This window comes from Amborella trichopoda, chromosome 3, assembly GCF_054954075.1.
Source record: "Amborella trichopoda isolate Santa Cruz 75 chromosome 3, AtrichopodaSantaCruz75HAP2 v2.0, whole genome shotgun sequence".
Lineage (NCBI taxonomy): Eukaryota > Viridiplantae > Streptophyta > Magnoliopsida > Amborellales > Amborellaceae > Amborella > Amborella trichopoda.
Window position 1 is genome coordinate 20,520,334 of NC_142338.1, and position 13,025 is coordinate 20,533,358.

A 13,025-nucleotide genomic window follows, 5' to 3' on the forward strand; every position below is an offset into this window, starting at 1 on the left:
ATCTCAATGTCTTCACCCTTATTACACCAACTCCCATTACAAATATACAATTCAAAAATCACAATTAATATGAAAACTTATTAGAACTCGGAAAATGAATGTCAGAGTTTGTGCTCAGATCCAGTTGGTCTCACGGCATTTAGAGAGACTAGTAGATAAAGCTTAAGCAGAATTACAAAAAGGCTTAGGCAAAAATACAAACCAAAAATTCAAAATTCAAAATTCAAAACCACAACAGCATACAAACATTTAAGGTAATGTCAACCTTCGTGCTAGGACTAACTTGTGATACATCAAATTTCACCAACCACTCAAATGCATCTCCAAAAACATCATCCAACATCTTTATTAGGCATGTATAAGAATTGAAATATTGCAATTTGATTACATTATGAATAATGCTAATTACTAAATGAAAGACTTCCACTAGCTTGCTGCCGTCACAAACCTATGTAGACTGCAAACTGGAATGCTTGTACGCTACATATTGTAGTATAAGATCATTTCAGGTTATTTTTATTCGTAAATGACTTGAATAATGTTCATCAAATGTCTTTTCGGAGACATCCGATAAAATTGGAACGATACAGAGAATATTAGCATAGCTCTTGCGCGAGGATGAAATGCACAAATCGAGAAATAGTCCAAATTTGTAAGGCATCGGGTTTGGGTCAAAACGGTAGAGGTCGGGTTTTCATAGCACAATTTTTCAAGTTCCATTCCTATGTAACTTTGTTGGAAAAAAAAAACAATAATGCACGTCAAATGGCCTCATTTGGACACGACCACAATGAAGGTAGAGCCCCTTAGGTAGGTCCCTTTGTTATGGTAGCTCATTCCCTGTCTCCAGGATTTTCAGGAGTTTGCTCCTCAACTGGCCTCCTGGGATTGAGCTCTTTCTCTCCTCACAAGTGGCGAACCTGATGGACGGGGAGACCAAGCCTGTCAGAGATAGGGACCAAGTATATAAGAAATCTTTTGATGGGGTCCTCTTGAGATGTATATAAATCATCCGGAAGTTGACAAAATACTTTGAGAATTACACAATGAGAGAGGACCTTGGGGCAGCAGCCTTAGCCCAAAAGATTCAGGCATCAAGGATACCACTGATATATATATATATATATATATATATATATATATATATATATATATATATATATATATATATATATATATATATATGAAGCAGTTTTTTATAGAACCGAGATTCTAAACAATCAAATTAGAGCCCACCTCAAAAATTTCACTAGAGGAAGTCATTTTGATGCCCAAATACCCTCAATTGATCATTTCGACATCAAGAAGCATGGACATGAGAAAAAAAATGTATTTCAAGTTTTGTAAATAATGCATCTTGTAATGCATTTAAGACCATCAATTTTTAATATTTTCAAGTTTTCATAGATCTTACATAATTTTTTAAGCTTTAAATTTTATAATTAGAGATAAAAATATAGTTTAAAGCTATCACAAAGATTTTCTATAGTGAAACCATATTTCTCGACACTATTTGAAGGAGGGTTTTATCTTGATTGTCTAGAGCCTCGGCTCTATACAAACCACACCTATATATATATATATATATATATATATATATATATATATATATATATATATATTAGAGTTCTTTTAAAAATACCCAACTAGAGCCCTAAAACCGAATCGGCCAGTGCCCGGTTCCAATTTGACCGACCGATTTCGAGTTGGGCTGGCTGAGTTTGTGAATATTGCCTTAACATTGTAGAAAGTGCCCATGAGTTCATTAATAGTCTTCACTACTTAGATAGGGGCCTCGCATAAGATTAGCACATCATCGGGTATATATCAGGTGAGTAAGTACATAATCACATCCTAAGGGGATTGCCTTAGGGAGGAGTTATTGAATACCGCCATATCAATTTGGAAGCCTAAAAAATCCATCACCAACAGGAAGAGATACATGGATAGAAGGTCACCGTGTCAAGGACCCCTCTTAACCTTGAAATAACCTTTAGGTATGCCATTGTATAAGATAGAGAAGCAAGGGGTAGTGATATAATGTGAAACCAATTTATGTAAATTGAAGGGAATCACAATGCAACAAGCCTTTTAATATCCTAAGAGACCCATTTGTAAGCACTAATTAAGTCAAGTTGTAAGCACATTTTTCGTCTCGTCATTGTATTATAGCACATAGATATGAGTCCTTTAGCCATGAGTAGGTTGTCCGTGATGAGTCTTCCTTTAAAGAAAGCAAATTGGCACCGGTGGATTAAGTCAGTTAAGACCCTTCTCAGCCTGTTTGCAACAAATTTGCTTATTATCCTATAGAACCTGTTTGCAACAAATGCAACATGGTCCATTGCGACTGAAATCCTTCATGTGGCTTGGAGATTTTGTTTTTAGTATCAAATATATGAAAGTAGAATTAATCTTTTTTAAGAATTTTACCCTCTTGAGACAATCATTCAACACAAAGAAAACATCCTTTCTAAATGACATCCTAGTTGAACTTGTAAAATTCCATGCCAAGGACCGGAAGGTTGCTTTTCACTTCCCAAATGCATTTTTTATTTCCTCGAGCATGACATCTTTCCAGAGTTCTTCCTTTTGTAGATTTGTTACATTGGTCTCCATGAGATTGTCATGTGCCAAATTGACCAAAATCTCTCAAGTCATAGTCTTATGGTGCTAAGAGCTTCTCAAAAATGGAAATGATATGCATCTCTAGGATATTAGCAACAGTTATTTGGCTAACCAAGGAATCTTTTAGGTATGTGATCCTATCATTTCTCTGCCCTATAATTGTGGATGGATGAAGAAACATAGTGTTAGCATCCACATCCTTCAGCCAGGTTTCCCTTGATTTTCTCTCCTCTCGTAGCAGAAGTTGTTACAAGTTTGAAGTGCAAGCCCTTGTTGGATTTGGTGCTATCCAAAACCATCCACATAAGGAAATCCTATATTACGTAGAATTGAGATATTTCCTTATATATATCGCTTGGTCTTTCGATATATATGTAAGATCTATAGGAAGTTTCCAATTTAGTATGGAAATCTAAACTTATATTTATGTGTGTGAGAATTTTTGTATCCTATTTGGGTCATCATATGAGAATGGTGGTTCCTCTAGAGAGAGAGGAGAAATGCCTCATGTACATAAGATGCAATGTTTCTTTTTTGAAAGAAAAGAGCTTCCTATGGAAAGAAACATTGTGATGATGCCTCTTGTAGACTCCTGAAGATTGATATACTTGTTTATTGTAGAGAAGCGGTTTCTATTGAGATTTTGGGTTATTTCCCATTTTAGTTAGAGATAGTCAGTTTCTCGTTGCTCTCACTTCTCAATCTGGTGTTGTCAGTAATGGTTGCCAAAAGTAAAAATAAGGAAAGAAGAGTGGTTTAAAAGGGGTTTGCTCAACTCAATTTTTTGTCGAAGGTTATAGAGGTAACTCTATATTCCAAAACCTTTGATGTAGCTTTCATTGGTATCGTAGATTTTAGTTTGTCATGCCTGTGGATGTAGCCCTCCTGGGTAAACCACGTAAATATTTGTGTTTTTGTCATATGTGTTTAATGTTTTATTTCTCATACTTTATTTGCCAAAAATCAACCCATTGGGTTTAGAGCTTCCACGCACAACAAGTGGTATCAGAGCCTGGTTTAGGGTTTTCAGTATGGCACCAAAGATTTCGAATGCAAGGTTCAAAGTAGAGAAATTTGATGGCAAGTATTATTTTTCAGCAAAAATGATGTAGAAATTTATTTGGAAAAAAATAAAGAATTTATGAAGTTGTTCAATGGATGTTGACATGATGAGCAGGTGATTTTGATATTAAGGTGGAAATTGTTGGATTTGGTGCTATCCAAAATCACCAACATAAAGAAATCCCATGTTATGCAGGATTGAGATATTTCCTTATTATGTGATATTGATATTGATATTTGATAAATTTTCTAAATAAAATAGAAATCCAAAAAGGATTAGAACTATTGGATATATCTCTAGGTCTTTTGAGATATATGTAAGATCTATAGGAAGTTTCCTATTTAGTATGGACTTATATATATATATATATATATATATATATATATATATATGATGAAAGTGCAGAGAATTTGTGTGCCCTATTTGGATCACCGTATGATAATGGTGTTCATGAAGGTTTTCTCTAAGTGGGAAGAGAGCTTCTTATGGAGAGAAACATTATGATATTGCCTCTTGTAGACTCCTGAAGATTGAGATACTTGTTTCTTATAGATAAGCGGTTTCCATAGAGATTTTAGGTTGTTTCCCTTTCTAATTAGAGAGAAAGTCAGTTTCTCGCTGCTCTCACGTCTCTATCTAGTGTTGTCAGTAATAGTTGCCAGAAGTAAAGAGAATGAAGGAAGAGTGGTTTAAAAGGGGTTTGCTCGACTCAATTTTTTGTCGGGGTTATCAAGGTAACTTTATGTTCCAAAATCTGAGCCTGGTTTGAGGTTTTCGGTATGACAGTAAAGGTTTCAAATGCAAAGTTCGAGGTAGAGAAATTTGATGGCAATCACTATTTTTCAGCAAGAATGATGTAAGAATTCTACGCACCACAACAAGTGGTATTAGAGCTTAGTTTGGGGTTTTCGGTATAGCAGTAAAGGTTTCGAATGCAAGGTTCTAGGTGGAGAAATTTGATGGCAATCACTATTTTTCAACAAGAATGATGTAGAAATTTATTTGGCAAAAGATAAAGAATTTATGAAGCTATCCAATAGATGTTGGCATGGTGAGCAGGAGATTTTGATATCAAGGTGGAGATTGTTGGATTTGGTACTATCCAAAATCACCCACATAAGGAAATCCCATATTATGTGGAATTGAGATATTTATATATTATGTGACATTGATATTGATATTTGATAAGTTTAATAAATGAAATAGAAATCCAAAAAGGATTAGAAATATTGGATATATCTCTTAGTCTTTTGAGATATATGTAATATCTATAGAAAGTTTCCTATTAATATGAACTTAATATATATATATATATATATATATATATATATATGGAAAATACTATGCAACGCCTATAGGAAAAAATGAACAGTGACTTCGCCTACTCCCATCACCGTCCAAAGTTCATTGCATGATCACAATTATCCGGTAGTGTTTTATTTTTACAAATCAAAATGACCTAAAATTTGGATTGTGTATTCATCAAAAATAGGGGAATCTTCAAAAAATATATAAAAATATATTTTATATGAAACAAATGACCAAAATACCCCTAAAAAGTTTCGACAATATTTTAATCAATTAGTTTTACGGATAATTTTTTTAATATTTTTATTAGATGCGCCTCAGTAAGATGTACATACTCTTCATATTTTAAGTCATTCCAATTTGTAGAAAAAAAATGAAAAATAAAATACTACCTAGCAATCGTGACCGCGCGATGAAATTTGAGTGGTGATGAGGGTAGGCGAAATCACTATTCATTTTCACCTATAGGTGTTGGGAAGACTATATATATATATATATAATGAATGTGCAGAGAATTTGTGTGTCTTATTTGGATCACCATGTACGAATAAAGGTTCCTCTTAAGAGTGAGGGGGGCAGGGCCTCGTGTGCATAAGATACAAGGTTTCCTCTTAGATAAGAAAGCTTCCTATGGAGAGAAGCATTGTGATGATGTCTTTTTGTAGGCTCGTGAAGATTGAGATGCTTATTTCTTATAGAGAAGCGGTTCTCATAGAGATTTTAGGTTGTTTTCCCTTTTAGTTAAAGAGAAGTCAGTTTATCATTCCTATTGCATCTCTATCTGGTGTTATTAGTAATGATTGTCAGAAGTAAAGAGTAGGAAGGGAGAGTGGTTTAAAACGGGTTTGTTCGATTCGATTTTTTCTCAAGGAATTTAGATGTAACTCTATATTCCAAAATCTTTAATGTAACTTTCAATGGTATAGTGGATTTCAGTTTTATGCACCCGTGGATGCAGCCCTCTTGAGTGAACCAAGTAAATCTTTGTGTTCTTGTCCTATGTGTTTCATATTTTATTTATCATACTTTATTTGTCAAAACTCAATACATTTGGTTTAGGGCTTTCGTGCACGACAACCCTCTCTTCTTGCAAAAGTAAATTATTCGAAGGGTCCAAATGGATTAGATCATGCCATTTTCAAACCCTTGCTCATGTACTTTTGATTTTTTTCACTGAAATGCCTGAAAGTTGATTTATTCCACCTGTCAAGATCAACCCGAATGTCAACTTTTCCACAAATCTATACATGGCGTTACACCGATCCTTCCTGTCCATGGGTCTTTAATTGTGTCAATGAAGTTTGGAAACATATGCCATGCCCCATATATCTGAAGAGTTTGGGACCTGAAGGAGCTAAAGATGAAGGTTGAACCATTAATGGATAGTCCTCAAAAGTATCCCAAGGGAGAAGTTCCACCATTGATACATGGAATGCGTTCACCACTGTAGGTCCACAAGAGCACAGTCTAAACGTTAACGGATGTGTCTACTATCCCTTTTATCGTTTGACCATGAGAACCAACCCTTGACGAACCCAAATCAATTAACTCGTACTCGACTAAGGTTTTTGCCTAACTTTCATAGTCTGCATATAGCTCATTTCTACCACCGAACTTTACAGAACCATCCACTAGTGTATTAAAGTCTTTTGGACTTTTTTCCTCATTTCCACTTTCATAATCTGAAGAAGAATTTAATAATCTGATGCATGATTATAATCTAAATCTGTTACCACCCGAAATGGAAGATATACTCCCAAAAGTGATAGACGATCCACAAACTTCCAATAACTGTAATATGTTAAGAAAAATACAAGATTATAAATATGTCAACCTCCTGAATAAAGTAATAACCCAAAGATGGTTTACCATCATAAAAATAGTGGTCCAAAAAGTGTTTACTTTTCAAACTACTGCTATTATCGATTCTAGAGCCGATCTAAACTGTATAAATGGAGGACTAGTTCCAACCAAATATTTTAGCAAAACAACACAGGTTTTGAACATTGCTGATGGTAGTAAAATGATAATATAAACTATCTGATGCAACAGTTTGCAATAATGGCGCATGCTTTAAATTTCCTTTTATAATGGTTAAAGGATTAAGCCAACCTGTGATACTTCGAACTCCCTTCTTAAACATGCTTTACCCCATTAGAATTGATAATACTGGGATAAAAGCTGATATTGAAGGATATGAAGTAAAATTTGACTTCATTGATAAACCAATAATTCATGAAATAAATAGCATCAAAAATAAGATTTCTACGAAAGAAGATTTCTCTTTCATTTTAAAGAAGAGGTTAAGTATAAGACTATTGATGAAAAATTAACATCTCCACAAATACAAAATAAAATTAATAACTTCAAAACGATACTTGAAAAAGAAGTTTGTGCAGAAATCCCTAACACTTTTTGGAATAGAAAGCAACACATTGTGAAACTTCCTTATGAACCAGGCTTTAACGAACAGAAAATTCCAACTAAAGCCAGACCAATACAAATGAATAGCAGACTCCTAGAAATTTGTAAAATCGAAATACAATAACTTCTTGACAAAAAACTAATTAAGAAAAGTTCTTCACCCTGGAGCTGTGGAGCTTTTTATGTAGAAAAAGCTTCGGAGATTGAAAGGGGAGCCCCACGCCTTATTATAAATTATAAACACTTGAATAAGGTTTTGAGATGGATTTGCTACCCTATTCCAAATAAAAGGGATCTCCTTGATAGATTAGTCAATGCCTGTATTTTTTCAAAGTTTGATTTATAATCAGGATATTGGCAAATTCAAATTTTCGAAAAAGATAAATATAAAATAGCATTTAATGTTCCTTTCGGGCATTTTGAATGGAATGTAATGCCTTTTAGGTTAAAAAATGCCCCTTCAGAATTTCAAAATATTATGAATGATATTTTTAATCCATATACTAAGTTCATTGTTTTCTATATTGATGATGTCCTCGTATCTTATGATAATGTTGACCAACATTGGAGACATTTAAAAATATTTTTTAAAGCTATAAAAAATGTCGGACTAGTTGTTTCTGCTAGGAAAATAAACCTTTTTAAAACAACAATTAGGTTATTTGGGCATAATATCTTTCAAGGAAGGATAATTCCTATTGATAGAGCAATTGATTTTGCTTTCAGATTCCCCGAAATCATAAAAGATAAAAAAGAATTACAAAGATTTTTAGGATATCTAAATTATATTTCAAATTTTTATAAAGATTTATCTTAAGATGCTAAACCTTTATTCCAAAGACTAAAAGATAATTCTCCAGATGAGAAAATTAAAACAAAAGGCCAAAGAATTACTTTGTTTAGCTCGATCCAATTCGACAGCTTTTAAAATTATAGAAACCGATGCTTTCGAAATAGGATTAGGAGGTATCCTTAAACAAAAAATCCTAGATGAGGAACAACTTATACACTTTACCTCTAAAGCCTGGAATCCGGCACAACAAAAGTATTCTACTATTAAAAAGGAGGTCTTAGCAATAATACATTGTGTCACGAAATTTCAAAGTGACCTGCTTAGCAAAATATTGCAAATCAGCCAAAGACATTTTAGAAAAAGATGTCAAAAATCTCGTTGCCAAGCAGATTTTCACTCGATGGCAAGGTATTCTTTCCGCTTTTGATTTTGATATTGAACATATTCAAGGGAAAAATAATCATCTTCTTGACTTTTTGACTAGAGAATTTTGCAGGGAGGGAAGGAGAAGCCAATAGCCGAGAATACAGCCGATGGATATAGACCCTAGCTCAAGAAAATGCCTGACTTTATATAATAGCTCAGGAAAACACCTGGCTACAAATAGTTCTAGCCCAGTAAAATCCCTGGCATCCTCATCAAATCCAAATGCTTTAATAAGAAAGCAAGCTCAAGAGATTCAAATATATGCTCAACAGTCCCCTTTGAGCTCTAATAGTCCAAATCCTGATAGAATTTCGTTTCTTGATACAGCTTATATCCCGCTGATCATTATAAATCCAACAACCTAGAATACAGCTGATGGATATAGTCCCTAGCTTAGGAAAAGGCCTGACTTTATATAATAACTCAGGAAAACACCTGGCTACAAATAGTTCTAGCCCAGGAAAATCCCTGGCGTCCTTATCAAATCCAAATGTTTTAATAAGAAGCAAGCTCGAGAGATTCAAATATCTCTTCAATAGTCCCCTTTGAGCTCTAATAGTCCAAATCTTGATAGAACTTCATTTCTTGATACAGCTTATATCCCGCTGACCATAGTAGATAATGAACACAGGGAAAAAGACCCTACTGAATTAGCCGCTACATAGCTGTGCCATTATCTACATCCTAATATGAGAGAAAGATGTAGAGAATGGTATGAAGCTATTTTAATGGAAACCAGTACACCACTATAGAAACAATGACTTGAAAATAGCATATTCAAAATTTCAAATATATAAAATTATCTCTTATAATGACTGGGGCCTGAATCCCTTAAAACCAAGGGCATTAATTACCAAAGGATTTAAAATCAAATCCTATCATTATTTTGAATATATTAAGGCATGGGACAAAATCTTTGCCTACCGAATGCAAAAAATACGCACAACTGGTATGTGCAGTTTAAAAGAACCAAGCTAATAGAATTTCTAAACTAGTTTAAAAGTTGGTTCCTGTTATGAGGATCATTAAGCCAAATACTTCTAGAAAAATTTCAAATATCACAGAGAAAATTCTCTGAATATAATAAAGCTAGTCTAAAACGAGACTATCACATATATTTCATGGCTCTATATTAGATTCCCTGGATTTTAAAATGGTCCTACCAAATTTCTGATGATGATTTAGACCGGTGGGATTATATTCCAGAACTATAAAGACAAATTTCAATTAAATGGTGGGACAATTATAAGAATGATTCTCTAGATCTTGACATGAAAGAAAAGGCATCTTACATTGTCGGTGTGAACTTAAGAACGTTTGGAGTCTGCCCTCCCCTCTTTTATAAAAGGACGACCAGGCCTTAGAAGTAAGCACCTTGGGATTTCTTTCATAATATCATAGCTAGGATTTTAATACTTTGTAAGTAAGTGCTTTCTGAGTTATTGTTGTAAGTTTGAGTGATTACTGTGAGTACTTCAAGTCTGTTTTCTGCCTCTCACATCTGCTTTGAGCTTTCATGTAAGTGCCTATCTCTGTTTTGCTTCTGTAAATCTTGTACTTCTGTTTCTATTTTTATAAATCATTGTTATTATGTATGAATGTTACTCTTTCTTCTTTATGAATTTTATTTATTCCTTTTCTGCTATTATGGTATCAGAGCTAGTTTATTCAGTAGAAAACTGAACCAATTTGTACATTTTATCATGTTAACATACCTAAAGTCGTTGTAACCTAAAGACCACCATGAGCCAGAAAGGCCGTAAGGTACAGGGACTGTTTTCGGTTGACTCAGGAAAAGAAGACTAAGATGATAAAATGGCAAATTTGTTTAGAACTCTATTGAATAGAACGGCTTCTAGTAGTTCTAGTCATAATACTCTACGAGTAAATAACAGAGAAGAAATAATAATAGATAATCTTGAGAAACAATTGCAAAACTGGAATATCCCAAAGGTCCCCACAAATGATATTTATAAAAAAGGAACATTTGAGTTTAAAAGCAGTTTTTCAATAAAAACGATGTATTTTATTCCAGACTACTATCTAGAGAAGATAATAAAGCTGACCATTGGAAAGAAAAATTCATTGCTGGACTTCCTCATTTGTTTGGGGAAAAAGTTAAAATAAGATTGAAAAATAAGCATGAGTGAATTATCCCTTATTCTTTGTACACTCTTGGAGAATTATCAGAAACAATTTGTGTTGAAGGTCTTGCTTTATGCACAGACTTAAAATTGAAAAGACAATTGAAGAAACAAAGAGTGACAGGGAAAAAGTAATTGAGAGATTTTTATAAGTAATTCAGCTTTAACACAATGCCTACTTTCAAACCCTCTCACAAACAAAACTTTAGAGACTCTAGAGATTCTAGAAAGACAAAGTCTAGATATTCAAAAGGAAAGAAAAATACCTTTCTTAAAATTTTTTTACAAGATCACTCCTTTAAACAAAAGGGCAAAAGGAAAATACCAGTTTGCTATAACTGTGGGAAAGTAGGACACTATAAAAATAAATGTCGTATGAAAAAGAAAATAAACGCTTTAGAAATAGACCTTGAAATAACAAAACAATCATTTGATATCCTTTTAATTAAAAGAGATGATTCTGAAGAATCTTCTGACTCTGATGAAGAAATGATCATCAGAGAGATAAATGATGAAGAATTGATTTTCTCCAATTCAAATTCTGAAATAGATTATGAAGATATTAATTGTCAGTGTAATTTCTTGAAAGGCCTAAACTTAAATACTCTGACAAAGAAAGAAAATCTCATAATTGACGTAATTGATAAAATAAGTGACCTGGAGGCTAAAAGAGAAGCCTTAATTCAGTATATCAACATGGCCAAAGAACCTTCAAGTTCTCTTGCTCCTAAATCGACTCTTGTTCCTACTAATGAAGATTACAGCTTTAGTAATATTATGAAAAGAGTTCAAAATAGAACTTAAAACCAAAAAGAACCTATAATTCATGGTCTAAAAAATGAAATAAATGAGGTATTCGAAATGAATTGATAACTCTAAAAACTAGAGTACAATATATATATACGGGATAGTCTTCCCAATGCTTGTAGGTGAAAATGAACAGTTCAATGCCTATAGGCGAAAATGAACAGTGATTTTGCCTACCCTCATCACTGTCTAAAGTTCATCGTACGGTCACGATTGTCCAGTAGTGTTTTATTTTTCATTTTTTTTCAAATTGTAATGATCTGAAATTTGGAGCATGTGCATATCTTAGTGAGGAGTACCTAATAAAAATATAAAAAAAAAAATCGTGAAAACAATATTAACCAAAATACCCCTGAAGCTTTTCGACGGTATTTTGATCAATTTATTTAATGTAAAATATTTTTTTGATATTTTTTGTAGATTCGCCTATTTTTGATGATCACACATTCCAAATTTCAAATCATTTTGATTTGTAAAAAGAAAATGTAAAATAAAACACTACCGGATAATCGTGACCGTGCGATGAACTTTAGACGGTGATGAGGGTAGGCAAAATCACTGTTCATTTTTGCCTATAGCCGTTTTGTAGTATCTTCCTATATATATATATATATATATATATATATATATATATATGTGGGAAACATTTATATAGAGCTGAGGCTCTAAACAATCAAATTAGAGCCTACCTCAAAAATTTTACTAGAAGAGGTTGTTTTGATGCCCAAATATCCTCAAATTGATCATCATGACATCAAGATGCAATGAATGATAAAAAAATGGATTTCGAGTTTTGAAAATAGTAATGCATTTTTGGACCGTCAATTTTCAAGTTTTCATATATCTATCAATCTACATTATTTTTGAAGCTTTAAACTTTATAAATAAAGATGAAAATACATTTTAAGGCTATCACAATGTTTTTCAATATTGAAACCACATTTCTCCACACTATTTGAAGTTAGGCTCTAATTTGATTGTTTAGAGCCTAGGCTCTATACAAACCACACCCATATATATATATATATATATATATATATATATATATACAATGGAACATGATTAGATAGTTCTAGACAAGGTAATTCCTTAGCTTTAAGTTTAATTTTTTTTAAACGGCGTTGGTATGCTTGTTAGTCCAATCCGGAGGGTTTATTTTAAGTTGTTTGAACAAAGACTTTGCGTCTAGGGCAAAGTCTTTATAAAAATCAGAAATATAATTTTAACATCCAAGGAATCTTTGGAGTTCTTATCTTTTATGATATCAAGAAATTTATCCGCAAATTGAATTACTCTATCAATAGGGACAATTCTTCCCTGATAAATATTGTTGTCAAGAAACCTTATCTTGGCTTGGAAAAGGTTAAGCTTTTTTGCCAATGCCACTAAGCTAGCATTTTTAATAGTTTCTAGGAATACCTTTAAATGCCTC

General features: G+C 33.1%; 1 long non-coding RNA gene and 1 other non-coding gene across 16 annotated transcripts in view; both read left to right on the top strand.

Moving 5' to 3' along the window:
• LOC105420735 (uncharacterized) overlaps window positions 1-13,025 on the top strand; it is a 154,462-nt gene that overhangs the window by 80,017 nt on the left and 61,420 nt on the right. The window lies entirely within an intron of this gene.
• LOC148782801 (U6 spliceosomal RNA) lies at window positions 552-654 on the top strand. Its single transcript, XR_016053146.1, has one exon. It is a non-coding gene; the product is annotated as a U6 spliceosomal RNA (small nuclear RNA).